Genomic DNA, 18,459 nt, shown 5'->3' on the forward strand with positions numbered 1-18,459 from the left:
AGAAAATCAATATATAACATAAAAATAGAAAATATTTTACCACTTTTATTTAATAAACGGTTCTTACATTCGTACGTGTGCGGGGTCATTTTCAAGTCAGTTCAATTATGTTGATAAATTGAATTAATGAAAAATAGCAGAATAATATTTTTTCTTATCCCTCCCTTTCTTGTTATCGCTGTAGTCAATTAAAAATTAATTAAACAATAATCATGTATGGAATAACAAATAGATAGAATTGACTATTCTGTTAGAAGAATAAAACCAGAGTGTGATACAAAGGTGCATGTTAAAAATGTATGCTACACTAACTACACTGGGGCCACAAAATCCCTTACCATACAAAGAAATAAACATGAATTGTTTGTCATTAGTTTATGTAGTAATTCTACTAAAAAAACTTACCTTACATTACATCTGTATGAGCCCCTCCACTGCCTGCACACAGTTTTATTAGTTGTCAAGTGAGTTGAGACATTTTCTTTATTTTTGAAGGATCAGAATAAAAACAGTCTCTTGACAGCAGTTTTCAGCTTACCAACATTCCTTAATCACAAATGTGAGATTTTTTTATAATTATGCCCCAAAGGGAGTTGTTACAGGTTTGTTAATTCCAAACATTAAGACGACCACTGAATTTTGAAGTCCCACCAATCCACCGTCCTTCAAACTGTTCATTTAAAGATTCCATTACCAAGTGAGCATAATGAGCTGGAGCTCAATATAGCTGTAAAATGTTAGTTAATTACATACCAATCAATTCAAGCTAAGTTATAAAATGATTTTCAAGCACGTTAAGATATAAAATGCTGGTAACATTTCATTCAAAAATGTATGATCTAATCAGATCTATTTCATATGTCACTATATTTGGTTAGTGGTCTATCTTTTCCTCAAAAAAGTGGGTTTTTCTTTTCACCAGATCTGGGATCTACTACTCAGGGAAATGGCATACTCATCAGAAAAAACTGGTTTCCATGAATGAACATTGGGAAAACACGTAAGAGCTTAGTAAGAGGTTTCCCTTAAAGCCATGTCCCAGTAAGAAAGCTAATTAAACACATGCAGGATTAAAAGGTTTGAACCCAACATTTTTTCATTATTTTCTGAGGTGTGAATGGGGAACATTTAGCTCTGAAGACCTTTTCCTGGTTGATTGTAAATAGGATTCAACATCAGAGCTATTCAATTGACTGAAAGAAGAGCCAAATCACTTGAAATCAAGGATTGACCCAGTGGAAAAAGATTCTTTTCCACTTTTGAAGTGTTAACAACTGATTTAGCTTTCTTACTAAAACACTGATTGAATTTGTCTCTTATGTTTTCATACATTGTTGTGCAAATTAATGAAAACGAGAATATATTTTCAAAAATAATCAAATTTATTAATATAAAGAATGGGTAGTGTTTATTACAGTATTTTTTAGTATTTAATATGTCCTCCTTGCTCTTTAATAACCATTTCAATTCTTTTATGCATTGGATCTACAACTTTTTTTACACATTTCTTTAATTTTGTGATCGTAAAACCACGCCTTTATTACAGCACAAATCATCTTCCATTTGGTACTGCAGTCCATTTTTCTCAGTCTTTTCTTCACAATTGCCCACAAATTTTCAATTGGGTTCAGGTCTAGTGAATTTCCAAGCCAGTCCAAACACTGAATCCCTTAATTTCTTTCATGAGAGGCTGGGGGGTCTTGTTGAAAAAACAGCATTTATGACTCCAAATAGATATGCAACTTTTTGAAGTTCCGGTAGAGCTCTATTTTCCAATAATGGGATGTACTTTTCACTGTTCCATCACCCAGAGATGGGTACTAAAGTTTTAGTTCCAAATTAGTCAAAGCATCCCAGCACATCTTTAAAGGATGATTTATAACTTGTTTGATGTGTTTTGGTGAAAACCACTCATCATCACTTCTTCGTACATGTGACACTCTTGCACCCTGAACTAGAATATGACTCGCGTCAGAGAAAAGGACGTTTCTCCAAGTCTCAGCACTCCAGTTTTTGTATTTTTTGGCCCAAAGATGCCTTTTCTTCTTCACTGTGTCCATAAGTAGTTGTTTTCTTTTAGGTCTTTGTGTCTTGTGACCACTTTCCAGAAGTCTTCTGCAAACAACAGAATTGTGAATTTTTACACCAGCTAATTCTTTCTTTTTGCGACTCAAAACTGTTTTTATACGGATTAACTTTACTTATTCTAGATGAAATAAAAAAGGTACATAAAATCTTTTAAGCTGGTTTTACATTTTCTTCCACAGCAACCTTTTCATTGGGATGAAATTGTATCCATCTTAAGATTTTGTGTAATAATCTTATTAACTACACCTAGACTACACTTTGCTGCTATTCATCTTTGAGTCATACAAGTATGTTCACTGAGTGTTATTATCTTGCTTCTTTTCTTAGGATTTAAATCCATATTGCTACTTTTCTAAATTTATTAATGAAATCAAAAGATCACTTACACTAGAAGAAACCAAAATAAAATAGGTACGCAATACAGATAACCTCTCAAAACAAAGAAGTTTTCAGGCAATACTTGAAATAGAGGGAAACAACTGTAGTACATCAGTGATGCAACATAACTAACTAAAAATGATCTCTTGTTCACATTAATTTGCACAAAACTGTGTGTATTTGCACCCAAATACTAACAATAAATCATTCTTTAATTGAATACTCACTTGTGTCTGCAATTTTAATTTAATAATGCACATATCAAAATTCTCAATGCACACATGAAAATAACATCAACTTCTAACAAATCTTGCATTTTTTTGAGTAAATGAAAGTAGCTGCTTAATCTTTATAATCACCTGATGATATACAATGTTACTAACCTGTATGTTATACCATAATTTGTAGCCCCCTCTGCAGCTACCCATAATATGTATCAGATAGATCAAAATTGCGAGACAGGGAAATAAACTTCACCAGGCTTGCAGATTATAAGGGGAAATTAACTAATAATAGTTGTACAAGTAATAATAACTTTTTTTCTATTTTTGACCACAACAATCCGTGATGAGAATTATCTAAAACTACCAGTGACGGATTTACCATAAAGCAAAACAAGCAGCTGCTTGAGGCCTCACTTTGACAGGGGCCTCGAATTAAAAAATTTTGAAAAATAAAAGTAAAATTAACAAAAAATTAAGAATATATTTATAATACTTTATGTATTACTTTTATAACTTATGTATAATTGTAATTGCTATCTTCAATTATGTAAAAGCTTCAATTATATTTATAGCATAGATTATAATGTCAGTATATTTTAAAATTGGTTTGTCATGCAAACCATTTTTTCCCGCGCGTCATTTCCATGTGTAACAAAAAGATGGCGCAAACATCTTGGTCAAACATTTCGTTCGTCTTTGTCTAAACCGGCAGAGATTCTTGAAGCATCTTGTTTTGTTGCTTGAGTCAAAGATACAAGGTATGTATTCGAATCATACTATTTAAAAATTCAAACGAAAAATTAAGGTCAATAAAATTCATTAAAAAATGTATCAGGTTGTCTCTGATTATTTCTGTTATCATAACCTATATGTTTATCAAATGAAATTTTGTAGGATAATAGGCAATTGGAACTTCTGGGGGGGGGGGGCTCAAAAATATCAATTTCCTTGGAGCCTCGTCCAAGGTAAATCCAGCACTGAAAACTACAAACTTCTGCAACTACAAGCCGAATCAATTTTTAACAATAAAACTTGTTCAATTTTTGAATTGAACAAGTTTTATTCATCCCTTCATTTTAGTCATCCTTGTAACTATCCTCAGTGAATGCTGCTGTTGGCCTCATTCTGATGTTGACTGTAGTTTTAACTAGAAATACATACAATTAGAATGCGTTCAAAAAGAGTGTTGAATTTGAATTGTATGTTTATTTTGGAAATCAAAGTTAAGTCTTTGTTTGTGTGAGTTAATGTGGTGAATTTCAGAATTTAAAAATATACAGAAAATCAACAATACCACAAAACAATGATATACTATACTATAACAGCACAGTCTACATCCAAAACACTTTCCATCCACATTCCAAGTACAAGTCTGTCTAATTTAAATAAACCACTGCAGTAAACACCAGGATAAAAATAGCAACACCAGTCACTAAAAATGTTTGCAAGGGAGACTAAAAAGAATTAGGTAAGTTATAAAAATATTTTATAAAACTTAATCCAGTTTATCACTTTAAATAATAAAGTTTAAGACAATGATATTTTTTCTTCTTAAAAAAAAAAAATAAATTTATAACAAAAATAATCAGAAATAAGTAATAGTACCATTAAGAGGAACAAGACTAAAGTAAGTGAAGCGTTTTAAATATATTTGAAGCACAAGGACAAAAATTTTAAACTAGAAATATTAAACAGTAATGACCATTGAGGCATTTAACTGAATAAACAATTATTAAGTAATAAAATGGCATTATGTTTAAAAAAATATCTTGTGTTTGTAGTATACTGCTTTATATGTATTTAGCACTTATATCCCAAAACTGAATTGTAAATATGAGGACAAATGATGAAAACTGAAAAGTAAATATAATAGTAGCGAAGCAGTTTTTGCAAATTTGATTAAGAACAAATTACTGGGCACAATTTAAACGCAAAGAAAAGGTCTGTTTGCAATACCGGTTCAGAAGTAAATAAAAAACAAAGTCAAAGGTTAAAATTTATACATCATTTGGAAAGAAATTATAATTAATCCAAGATAGAAGGAAATTGAGAAGAAAAGCAACAAGTTGCACAATTTTGATATCCAGAGCATGTCTTAGGGCAGAATAACTATCATTAGACATTAATTTATTCTTAATCACAAACACAATAATTAAAAAATCATGACAGCGTCAATTAAAACCATATTTTAACTTTTTCTGTGTATCCCAAAAGATTTTTTAAAAATTTGTTCTACAAGGAAGATAGCTGAGTCATTGAACATACCTCTATGGAAGGCTACAGTAATCTTACTACTTTTATAGTATTAAGCCTAGAAAAATATTTACATCAAACTGTGCAACATGAATATGGTTAAGAAAAAAAAAAGCCTGCTGAACAATATGATAAAACATGACAACTCTTTAAAATTACTATATAATTATTTCAAAATCCTGCAAAGTTTCCTTCCAAAGGATCTTTCCAAAGTAATTAACTGCATCTTCTTCACTGTAGTTACTGGTAACACTGTTGTTAAGAGCCCTATCTGAAAAGGTTTCTAACTTTTTAAGAATACCAGAAAATATGTTTTCTAGAATGTTTTTGAACCTAAATTACGTTAAATTATGTTTTTGAACCTAAATGAACACCTACGATTATCTAAGATTTTAATTTTATTTAACAATTTTAAAGATGGTTACTATTTTCAAGAAGATGGTCACCATTAATATCAGTATTACTGACAACTCCAGTAGATATTGAAGCTATTACTGGCTAATAGCTTCGAAAGGTCCTTCGGTGAAAGGTCATGGTTTTTTTTTTTAAGTGAACCATTTAATATTTATTAATTTTAAACAAAAAACTTTCCTACATAATTAATGTAAACCATTGAATACTTGAGTGTTTGGAATATTATCCTGTGGAGTACTGTATGAGGTTAGGTAATAGGAGACTCTGCTTCACTTAACAGGCATTTTAACTATTAACACACTTTATGAGAACAGGAAATAAAAGTTCCTGAGAAAACCATACATTTGTAGTTGCCAGCTCAACTACATTTTTCTGGCTATTCCCTCTTAACCTGTTGAGTGGGGATGCTTTAACTGCTAACTCAGTTCTCAACATACCAATAGTTAATATTTACTTCAAATGTACTGTTAAAGAATAATTTTCAAGGGCCAAAATGTCCATATATGTAAACTAAAACATACTGATCAATCATACTTTGATTCATTATTAATGTTGATTATTTCCTGTAATAAAATTGTAGTAAGAAAAAGTAAACTAAAAGTTAACGAATTAATTTAACAAAAAATAAATCCAGAAAACTCAACTGTATGAAGTAGCAAGTAAAAGGATGTGTTAAAGAATTTCTTCAATTACAAAGTGTTTTAGTCATTAAGATTTGTTTCCACTAAATAATCTTTTCATACTTTCCTTAAATGTGCTCCATTCTGATAATTACACCTACCTTCTTACCTTCTTTTGTAGAAGGATCTTGTTAATGGCAGATGTCCTTTCACCAGGTAGAAACATAGTCCACACCTTCATATTTGAGAAGCTCTGATTAACAATTTTTTCTAGTAACTTCATATTCAACTCTAATCTTGCTTCATAATTAGCTGTCCTTAGTTTCTCTACAATGCCCACCACATTCCTCAATAATGTCACTGCTATTAAATAAAATATAAGTTCAGCATGTACTAACCTCAACATCTAGGTGTGCAACAAATCATTTACTAAACAGTCCAAAAAATCTAGTAAATCTGTTATACAGATTAAAGAAGCCATTTTTTTCTCTAGTAAATTGTAAGTAATTTCTGAGAAATCAGTTCAGGATGAAATTAATCATACACATATTACTTTAACAATTCTATTAAAAATATTGTTGAATCTTTCATTATATTAAAAGATTAATAGCTGTACAACTCTCAGCTGAATGGAAGTATTTCATATTTCATGCAAATGCACAAATATAAACTGTCTGCCAAGTCATTATTTGCATTTTCACTAGAGAGAAGGAGTATTGTATGAGGTTAGGTAATAGGAGACTCAGCTTCACTTGACAGGCATTTTAACTATTAACACACTTTATGAGAACAGGAAATAAAAGTTCCTAGGAAAACCATACATTTGTAGTTGCCAGTTCCACTACATTTTTCTGGCTATTCCCTCTTAACCTGTTGAGTGGGGCTGCTTTAACAGCTAACCAAGTTCTCAACATACCAACCAGTTAAGTAGTCAGAGATTAACAAATTTGGGAAGATGAAAGAAAGAGTGTATCAACCAACAAAAGGACTATGTACCCTAAAGGAGATAAAGGTAATTCATTCTCCTGCCCTGGACCAGTCATTCTTATACATATACATAATATTAATAAATTGATAAATGATGTAAAATGTGTCACCAATTAATTTTATTTATATTATACTAAGATGCGAGATAGCACCACTTTTATATACTTTGTTTTTTCCCTACTTAATGTGAATGAAAAATATTAAGTTCTGTATCATCAAAATGTTCATGGTTAAAAAAATAAAATAAATAAAACTAATAATTTTTATCTTATATTTTGAAAGTTAGCTACAATATAGTTTGCTTTAGCAAGACGTGTCTAGAAATGGAAATAATGAGTGCCGAGCTGTTTCATTCTAATTACTGTGTGTATCATCAGTGTTGTGATTTGAAGTCAGTAAGCAAAACTTTGGCAAGCAGAATTTTAATATTGTATGTGATATTAATCTTAGTAAACAGGTTAAAAATTAAAAAATAGAAATGAATAAATCTAAGTAAAAATTTAATTAATCTTATTTTGTATCAATATTTCGTTATGCTCTTTTTTTAACTGCTTGAATGTTCAATATGAAATCTACTGGTCAGGTCTATCATAATTTAAAATGATAAATTTGATCAGTTCTCTAATAAGTAACAAACAGACACATTTGTATTTTTCCTCGCAATTTTAAGTTAAACATTGCTGAAAACAATGATGACCTTAGCAAAAAGGACATTTACGTTGAGATCTATGATATTTTCTGAAGTCATGCATTTAATAATGTTTTAATTATCTGTTGATGCTAGTAGTCATTAAATTTAAGATGTTACAATTAAAAATGAAAATAATGTAATAAAAGAGGAAATAGATTCATCAGTTGATCTATATACTTTGGATGCAATGTTTCTCTCAATTGATCTGCAGCATCTAACATCACTGATGTTATAAAAAAAATGTTCCATGCATATTATCTATCACACATTTATATTAAATTAAATTAAATAATCACACTATCAGAATAAAATAGTAATTAAACTGGATAAATAATCAGAAGTACATTAGGTTACCATTCACTTGATAAATCTAGTCATCTAGTATTTAATAAAATAGATTCTCAATCTCTAAGATTCCTTAAATGTCTCTTATGTACTGTCAATGATGTTAATGCAGTTGCTGAGCTTTTTCATATTATAAATAATTTTGGTAATTACAAGCATAATTCCAATTTGTATTTTATGATTTAAACTTAAAAAAAAGTTTAGGTATAGCTGTTTATATCCTGAGTCAGAAAAAAGGAATTTTAATAAATTTATAACAGTATGAGAAACGAGTATTAAAAAAGGCTACCAGTGATATTTAAATTAACATTTTTAAAATGCTTTTGTAACTATTGGTATTTGTTGAATTGCCAATGTTATCGATTTCAATTTTTTCCAATATTATCAAAGAAAAATATTATAAAAAAATATATCAAAGACAAAAGTACAAAAAGTTTACCATCAAGAGTACAGAATTCAATAATGCTTCTTACCTTATGCTTGTTATTACATAAAAACATTTTCGAGGGTTTCCCTCATCATCAATTAATAAAAAATATTATTTTTTTTAAAAATCACACATTAAAAATGTAAAACTTAAAATTGTAAACATATAAAAAATATGTAGTCATAAAAGTTAAACATTTTTAATCTTTTTGACTTTCATGACTGTATATTTTTTATGTTTACAATTTAAATTTTTAATGTGTGATTTTTAAAAAAAGAGTATGTTTTATTAACCGATGATGAGGGAAACCTTTGAAAGCACTTTTATATAATAACAATCATAAGGTAAGAAGCACTATTAAATTCTGTACCTTAGTAATAAACTTTTTATACTTTTGTCTTTGACATAATTAGTACAAAGGGGAATACAAATACAATAACAAAAAAAGAATTGATTTTTTTAAGTTAATAAAATATATATATATATTTTCTTTTCTTTTATATCCTTCATATTACTGTTAATTTAATTATATAAGCTGTATTTGTAAGAGACAAATTTGTTACAGATAGGACAAAATAAACAAATCAGCTATGTGAACACCATGTAGGATTTTCAGTAAATAATATACGACTCCAATTTGATATGAATGAAGAAAATATAGTTTGACAGATTGACTTGACTAGTTTTACTCATGAAAATTAATTCAGCTAATTAGTAAATAACAGTAGGAATGTAATGCACACTATTAGTGTATAAAACCTAGGATTAAATGTATCTTTGTTATGTGATCTACTAAATAAATGAAAATGAAACACCATATTGTTTTTAAGCTCAACATAAAATTTAAAGAATATTGACTTAAACATAAACAAATAAAAATTCAAATAATATATTGAATTAGCAATTCAATTTAAGATAATGACTCACTAATATAAGATTATTGATAAGTAGTTGAGTAAATATATCAGAATTTACCTACTCAGTCTGATAGCTGTATACATAAATCAATCAATTTTTTTCTTAATAAATCACAACCTATTTATGATATACGAATGATCTTTTGGCAAATCCAGAATGATACAAATGGTGTATTAACTACAGATTTAGTTTAAATGAAAGCTTATGGTGTTCACTAGGAAACTTAAGTTATCAGCTATTAAATTACATGCTGAATAACGCAAGATTATAGCAAGTGAATGGATAGTAATGTTGGTCTTAGTAATCAAATCAATACAAAAATTATTTAAATTCAGTTAGAAGTGTGAAAATAGTCACAGGAATTATTAAAAATACAAAACTCTTCAGTAATACTAAGGTTACTGAATATACTTTGCCTTAATTGTAGTAAAATTGAATACAATGTAATGTGATATCCTTACAAACAAGCTCATGAAAATTTTAGTTTCAGCATACTTTTAAAAAGTTTTGTCTATGAGTTTTCTACAGATTTGCTGTGAGTTATGTTCAATGTACTATGATTAACAATTAGCAATAAATGTTGTTGAGACTTTCAACAGTTTAATGGATATACTTAATGCATATCTTATGAGAACATGTTTAAAGAAATTTTATTCAATTATAGAATATTTTCATTGTTTCAGGAGTACAATTCCAGGACGGCTCATGTTCCATACTCGACAGAACGAAACAAATGACATATTGAATCCAGTAACTGACTGACACTTTGGTACTTTTTACAAATAAATTATGTTAGATCCTCTTGTCATTAAGCATTTAAGCGTAAACAGTAGATTGTTTTTGGTTAACATTCTTTTTTACTCTGTAACTAGAGACTGATTATCATGTATTATTATGTTCCTACAGTTATTATTTGAGCAAGAATTTTTTTCTTTTCTCTTAGTTTTTATTTTATTTTTTCTTTGTATATAAATATAAATTACTATATTAATATCATGTAAAAATCAAATGTCTATGACAATTCAAATTAATGTTCACTACTTAACTACTTATTTACAAAAAAATCTTATTTAGTGAGGATAATAGATATCTGTGAATCAAATGACTAAGTAAACCACAAATATTTATTTCATTATAACTAATGACTTTATTGAATGATTAATTATTATACTTATTCTCATTTCTGTACCAGTATTACATATTAATTTGTATTTTTTTAAAATTAATTAATTTATATAGTACTGAGGTTTCATTTTTTAAAAAACATATAATATTTATAAAACAACCTGAAAACAACACAATGCCTTTTTTAAATAAACATTTCCAAATAGCAAGTGTACTGATTCTGGTTATTGGTATTCTATTCCATTAAATCGTAAATTGGTTAAAATGGATTTTACAAAAATTAATCAATGGAATGCATAAACAAAAATGGGTTTTACGTAATTCTGTATTTAGTAATGCTGTATTTAAAGTACTACAGGCAAATAAATACTTATAAATACTTACAGTATAAAATTACTACAAAAATGAATAATTATACATAAAGCATAATGTAAAAATTGAATTGTAAATTCTGATTTTAATTATTAAAAAAAGTAAATAAATATTTTTCTATACACATTTTTTGCAGTGTTCATCAATCTGCCAAATGATTTTTTTTTAATAAAAAAAATATTAATGTGTCTCAAGAATGAATTGGAATATCTTGGTAACATTTGTTATACACATTTACAGAATCACTACCTAACAAATGCATAAAAATAGGATTTCTTATTCTGTAATTTTGCACTTTACTAGACCATGCTTTTTTGATGATAGGGATCATGATTGTTTTAAAAAATCTAGCCACATTCGATTATTGCAGATTGACAATTTCATCACCTTATTATACAAACATTTTTCATTAAGACCCTATCACTTCTATTGGCAGCTCATCTATAGATCCCTACAACCTTTCCATTCTTCATATATTTTATTCTTGTAAAACTTCCAATATTAGGATTGTTGCTATCAACTTATTATCCTGCAGATAAGTTGTTATCACCAGACATCCAAGTGAGAAGCCATTGTACCTCCAGTTTAACATGCTGTGATGTTAAAATTTAGATTCTCAAAATTTAAAACTAGAAACCTACACTTGGAATTTCCAAGTTTTAAGATTGACAGATGGTAAAATTGGGGTTTTAATATCTAGTTTTAGATTGGGCAGTAATATTCTTGCCTTCCAGTGTTCATGTCCTTAATCACCTCCATTAATGAAAACTGAAATTTCTGATATTTAAACTGTTCTTTTTAAATTTCTATCTTCAGAAGAATAATCAAACCAATAGAATCTCTTAGGAACTCTTGTTCCTAAAATGATCATGCTCTACCTCAATTAATAATTCAGACAGACTAATATCGAAACTTTTTCTTTTAGAATGTGTTTTCCTTCAGAGAAAAATTAAAAAACAATGGTCCCCAAAAGATTCTGAGTGGGCTCTAGTCTCCCAGTCTCCTTAATTAAAAAACTGAATGTTGCAATATTCAAACTGTTTATTTTGAAAATGTATTCTACCATCATGAAAAAATTAAAAATCATATAGGTGAAAAAGAGGTTCATGGCTTCCTGCTTTCTAAAAAGCTCATGATCCTTAGCCTCCTAAATTAAAAATAAAATAATACTGCAATACTGGGAACAGTGGCGGCACACATAATTTTTCATATAGGCACTGTGGAACTGCAGCATCCCCTATTTCCACTTGATATTACTGATAACATTTAATATGAGTCCTTTTTTCTTTAATTCTTTCTTTATACTTGTACAATATATAATATTTAAGCTCAATGTTAGTAGTCATCCCCCAGTTTATAAAAAAGATACAATAATCTTTGTGTGAACTCTGTGCTTCACAGTTCCAGTGGCGTGATGTTTCGCTGTTGTGCGTATGCATACATAGGAAGCTGCATGCGAGGCTGCAAGGGAGAAAGAGCGCTGTTGCTCCCACGGTACTGACCCTGGTGTGCTGGTGGAAGGTAGTTTTTTTTTCTACTCCACATGTGTATAAAACGTATCATGGTCTTGAAAAGGCCCAGAAAAAAGTTTTCTGGAGCATTACCCCCACTAATTTTAGCTACAAGCCGCCACAGATTGTGACTATTTTTTTTTTTTAATGTTCTTAAAAACACACAAAAAACATAAATTGTTTTATTGTGATTTTATGTGGGAATGACAAGATAATGCATATTTATAAACTGGTTGAACCATATAACTGAAAGACATTAATTGATTGATCAACTTGGTCATGAAATTTCAATATTTAATCTTACAACCAATTTTAATTAGCTTTCATTTATTCTGAATTCCGTGATCTGAGTAAACAATTATAAACTGAATCTGAACAAAGAATTCTGCTTCTTCTGGTAAGCCTTTAATGCAGTTTACATCTCATCCTAATTTAAATTTTCAAACTTCTTTCCCAACCAATCAAAAGTTTTAAAATACTACTCTTAAAATAATGTTTTTGGACAAAGAACAGAGACTTTGATAGTCTAAACTTGCAGTAAAAATACACCAGTTTTGGCTGGTTATGTGAAATTTTCAAACTCAGGAAAAAATAACAAAAAGTACAGCAAAATTTCCCTAATGACAGCTGCACACCTATATTAAAAATAATATTTTTGTAAATGGTGATGTATTATCAGAATAGATAATGAATTTAGTGAAAATGATTCATTTATTTTCCTACGTCCATTTACTCAGTACAGATTAATACTATATTTTTTTTGTCTTCAGTCAATTGGCTGGTTTGATGCAGCTCTACAAGATTCCGTATCTAGTGCTAGTCGTTTCATTTCAGTATACCCCTTACATCCTAGATCCCTAACAATTTGTTTTACATATTCCAAACGTTGCCTGCCTGCACAATTATTTCCTTTTACCTGACCCTTAATATTAAAGCGACTATTCCAGGATGCCTTAATATGTGGCTTATAAGTCTGTCTCTTCTTTTAACTATTATTCCAAATGCTTCTTTCTTCATCGATTTGCTGCAACACCTCTTCATTTGTCATTTTATCCACCCATCTGATTTTTAACATTCTCCTATAGCACCACATTTCAAAAGCTTCTAATCTTTTCTTCTCACATATTCCGATCGTCCAAGTTTCACTTCCATATAAAGCGACACTCCAAACATATACTTTCAAAAATCTTTTCCTGACATTTAAATTAATTTTTGATGTAAGCAAATTATATTTCTGACTGAAAGCTCCATTTTGACTGTGCTATTCGGCATTTTATATCACTCCTGCTTCATCCATCTTTAGTAATTCTACTTCCCAAATAATAAAATTCTTCTACTTCCATAGTCTTTTCTCTTCCAATTTTCACATTCAGCGGTTCATCTTCATTATTTCTACTACATTTCATTACTTTTCTTTTGTTCTTGTTTATTTTCATGCGGTAGTCCTTGCATAGGACTTCCATGCTATTCATTGTTTCTTCTAAATCCTTTTTACTCTCAGCTAGAATTACTATATCATCAGCAAATCATAGCATCTTTATTTTTTCACCTTGTACTGCTACTCCGGATCTAAATTGTTATTTAACATCATTAACTGCTAATTCTATGTAAAGATTAAAAGGTAACAGGAGTAGGGAACATCCTTGTCAGACTCCCTTTCTTATTACAGATTAATACAGCAGACAATAAATACCTATGTTTTACTTTAAATTGTGTTTGGTCAATAAAGAAACCATTGAGGTTAAAAGTTTAAATACTGTCAATATACATTTTTTTAACATTACTGGTAACTTTCACTTGATTAAAAATTTCTCTGATACAGACTGAGAGCAGCACCATCAAATCTAGATTACCAGGCTGATACAGTATATAATGAATTCAATTGTTGCTGAAATTAGTATGTAATGAAAAAGAAGCTGCTAATCCATATACCAAAAATTTTAATAGTTTTAATTTTTTTTAATGATCAATTCACTTAATAAGCTCAAAGCTTGTGCATGGAAATATAAAATGGACCTTTTGTAGTGTAAGAAAAATAGCATGCCTGGGATTTGAACCCACAAACTTTTCGATATACAGCTGAAACGCTACCAATCTGCTACAGAGGATAGGTGGATTTTAAGTTTAACTTAAAATCTGTTATGAATAATCATCTACCTAACAACCAAGATTTTAATTTTAATTTAAACCCCACATCAGTGACCATTATGAGCATAAATGCATGAAAACTGTCAATAATTCAATAACCTGCACTTTTAAGGAAATGAAAACAAAAAACATAGAGAAAAATACAAATCAAATCAAACTATAAATACGATTTACTATTTGTTTCTAATTTAAGAAAATTAACAAACTAGAATAAAATAAAAAACAACAATCAGTGATGATAACAATCAATACCTAAAGACCAACACACTTTCTTGTAGCCAAGAAAATATTTCTAACTAATAGATTTTTAGTTTTATAATATTTTCTTAATTTTTCTACTTACTTCACAAATGCAAGAAAAAATTGCTTTAATTTGTTAAAAAATTAATAGTTTGTAAATGCTTCAGTATCCATCCAACATGGACATTCACAAAAAATTAAATTTTAAAATCTGAAAAATGACAGAATTCACAAAAATTACCAAGATACACTGAACTTATCAAATTAAATCAATTCTTAAACACTAATTAAAGATACAGATTGGTTAAACACTTCCTCTATAAACAGAACAAAGCAACATTCAATACAGTCAAATTCTGAGAAGGTTCAAAAACATATTTGTCCATCATGAGCAAAGGTAATGTTGCAATGTAAATATTTTTATTAATTTAGAGTGGATTACATTAACTTTCACAAAACATTCAATTACTTACAAAACTTTTGTCCATGATGGTAAGCAATGAAAATCATGTAGATGAAGTAAATTTATTGAATATACAATTTTTAAAACTCACATCTTAACAGTTTCAGTTACTTTTGTTGCCACTTTCAGGGACTGATGTTGGTCTTTTTCATTTTAACATTAGCTGATGTTACTTTTCTTGAGTTAAGAAAGCACATATTTAAAATATGAAAAAAAATTAAAAATATAGTGAGATCATGAAAATTTGTTTGTCTATATTTAGCTGTAAATTTTGTTTAAATATATTAATTTGTTCACATTGTTTTGTGATGTATTGGTAAAATAAGATAGTGTCATTCATTTTAATTTAAACCCCAAAATGTTAAAAATATATATTTTTTAAATTATAGAAATATAATTTTTTTTAAATTATAAAAATATTTTTATAAAAAAAATCTGCATCTGTTTCAATTAGTACATTATTGATGTGAGGTTTATTTTATAATGTAGAGGTATGGTTCTTTTTTGTGCATGTACAGAATATTAAGATTGTAATTAATGTTGATGAATTTGTGATTCGCATCAGTGAGTTATTCAGCTAGTGTTGACTATGTTGCTCCAGAATGCTTTTATGAGTTCATTCATAAACAACAAACTAGAATAATAAAAAACAAACAAACTAGAATCGGCTTCAACTTTTGAAGCTGCAACCGATTAGTTTGTGGAACATTATCCAATCAATGTAGTTAAATTCATATATTTAAGGGCAGTCTATTCTATGGGTAATGGTTTATTTTAATTTTTTGATCTGAAGGCTACATTTTATTTAACTTTTTTTTAAATTAGTACTCTTTTCTTTGAGCTTTTGTTTATTTATTAATGTTATGTATTTTTGGTTTGTTTATAGCTTAACTTTGATTTCATTTTCGCTTGTTTTGGGCAGAAGTGGTCAATTAGTTTAAAGTAGTATAATATAACATTTCAGTGATAGTATTTTTATGAGCCAAGTATTTTATAATGTTAAGTTCTTCTGTGTGATCTTCAGGTGAAATGGGCGAGCTGAATAGTAAGACTATAGTGCTTTTAAAAGCCGTTTATTTATGTGACGTTAGGTAGCTTGAAATACTATGAACAGGCCATCAATGATAGTTTTCTATATAGTTTGAAAGCATACTTTTTGTGATTGTGAGATCATTAAAATTTGTTTGTGTCCATATTTAGCTATAAATTTTTTTTAAATATATTGATTGTTTTCCTTTTTTTATGATTTCTCGGTAAAATAAGATAGTGTCATTAATTCTAATTTAAACCCCAAATCAGCGACTATTATAAAAATAAATGCATGAAAACTATTTTTTGTATCTACGCCAATATATTATTTACAGGCAAGTTTCTTAAATGTAAATGATTTAGGGCGTGTTCTAAAATAATTATAAACAAAGATTCTCAGAAAAAAGCTCACAAACAAAAAAAACTGAATACAATCTAGCCTTCAGAATAAAGAACAATGCAAAACAAACCACTATACATAAAACAATTCTCCTGAAATATACGAACTGTTATGACTACACAATGTTTCATATTAAATGAATCAGATGTAGCTTCAAAGATACAATGGACCAATGGACTAATAAAAGCATTTCATAGCAACATAGTCAACATTAGCCAAATGCCTCACTGGTACAAATCACAAACCAACAACCTTCTGTTCTATATATATATACAAAAAACATACCCCTACACATCTTAACACACTCCAGTAAGTTGGAGAATAAAAAACAATTTAAAAAAAATATTATCAACACACTTTATGACCGCATCCTAAAATATATATATATATCTTCCTAACTTAAGAGTTCTAACATTTGCCATAGCCAAACAGCTGTATGAGAAATTGAAAATGGTTTAAAACCAACTGAAAAATAATATTAAGATTTTAAAATGTTACATTAAAAATATTATAGGTGTCTAATTAAAGGTTTTAGTTTTACATAATTTATAATTTAATAACTAGACCCAAATAATATCTGTGAAGGAAAACCACATGCATTTACATAACTAACCAAGAAACATATTCCATCCGACTACCTACTTCTCCATATACACTGAGTGTAGATGATATATTTTCAACAAAACAAAGTTAAATCATTTACATAGAGCAATTGTAAAAATCAATTTGCTTTACTAGAATATGGACATTACCGGATATTTACCAGCAATATTTTAAATACTACATAACCTGATCATATATAATGTGTTAAGCAAATTTTAAGGATTAAAATCATTGCAGTACATAGACTTTTACACAATAAATTTGATAAAAAACCACAGAAAAATGGAAACCATTACTAAATTCTGGATTAAAGAGGTATAACTTCACTAACATGTTAACATTACACCGGTGGTCGAAATAGGAAATTAATTATTTCCAGTAGAACATCCACATTTTAATGAACTAAGTTTAAATGTAATAATTACGGATTAGCGATCTACTGACATAAAACAGCAGAATTTTCAAGTAAAAATATAAATTAAAAACTCAATAAATATAAAATTACTTATTGTAACTATCTTATTTTTTGATTATTGTTTGCAATTAGGCACACAAAGTTTGTAATTGTAGTAATTACCAATTTTTTATGACGTTGACCGGCACAAAACTGCATAGTTAACATTTTACACAAAGATATTATTAGCAATACCAGTGTATTAATTTTTTTAATGAAAAACGCGTCAAACTCCATAATTTTTAAGACAAAATTCAGAATTCAAATCATAAATAAGATCCCAAAATCACTCGCTAGCAATTATTTTATATAACCAACGGAATCATAAATTATACAATTTATCATATTTTAAACCCATAAAAAAATTGTTTAACTAAAGAAGTTAGTTTCCACTATATAAAACCACATCTTAATTCACAAAACAATTCGAACACGGCAACGAAAAGAGCTACGACAAAATTAAACATAACCTTAGTTATTCTAACCAACGATCGAGTAGCAGCAGAAGGTTGTACCTACATTAAAACGTATTGCGGAAAAAAAATTTCAGTTAATTTATTCGTTTGCGTTTTAAATACAAGGTCTATTTAAACCATCTGGGTTGATCTTTCCTATTGCCACATAAAACTGACATGTGATATTGAGTTTGAAATTAAACGTAAAATGAAAAATGAATGTTTTTCTTAATCTTTTATTTGAACTAACATAATAATTTCCTGTAAATTAATCCAGATTAATCAGTACTTATGTAGGTCAGCAGATCGTGAAG

At 28.6% G+C, this 18,459-nt stretch overlaps 1 long non-coding RNA gene across 2 annotated transcripts; it reads right to left on the minus strand.

The window, feature by feature from the left end:
- Positions 1-426: 426 nt before the first annotated feature.
- Positions 427-18,321, minus strand: LOC142323306 (uncharacterized). Of its 2 annotated transcripts, none has more exons than XR_012756074.1 (3): positions 14,845-18,321; positions 6,147-6,340; positions 427-727 (listed from the first exon to the last, which is right to left on the minus strand). It is a non-coding gene; the product is annotated as an uncharacterized LOC142323306 (long non-coding RNA). The 2 variants fall into 2 exon arrangements; XR_012756073.1 differs by having other exon boundaries at positions 6,139-6,340.
- Between the last annotated feature and the right edge of the window lie 138 nt (positions 18,322-18,459).

This window comes from Lycorma delicatula, chromosome 4, assembly GCF_047948215.1.
Source record: "Lycorma delicatula isolate Av1 chromosome 4, ASM4794821v1, whole genome shotgun sequence".
Classification (NCBI taxonomy): Eukaryota; Metazoa; Arthropoda; class Insecta; order Hemiptera; family Fulgoridae; genus Lycorma; species Lycorma delicatula.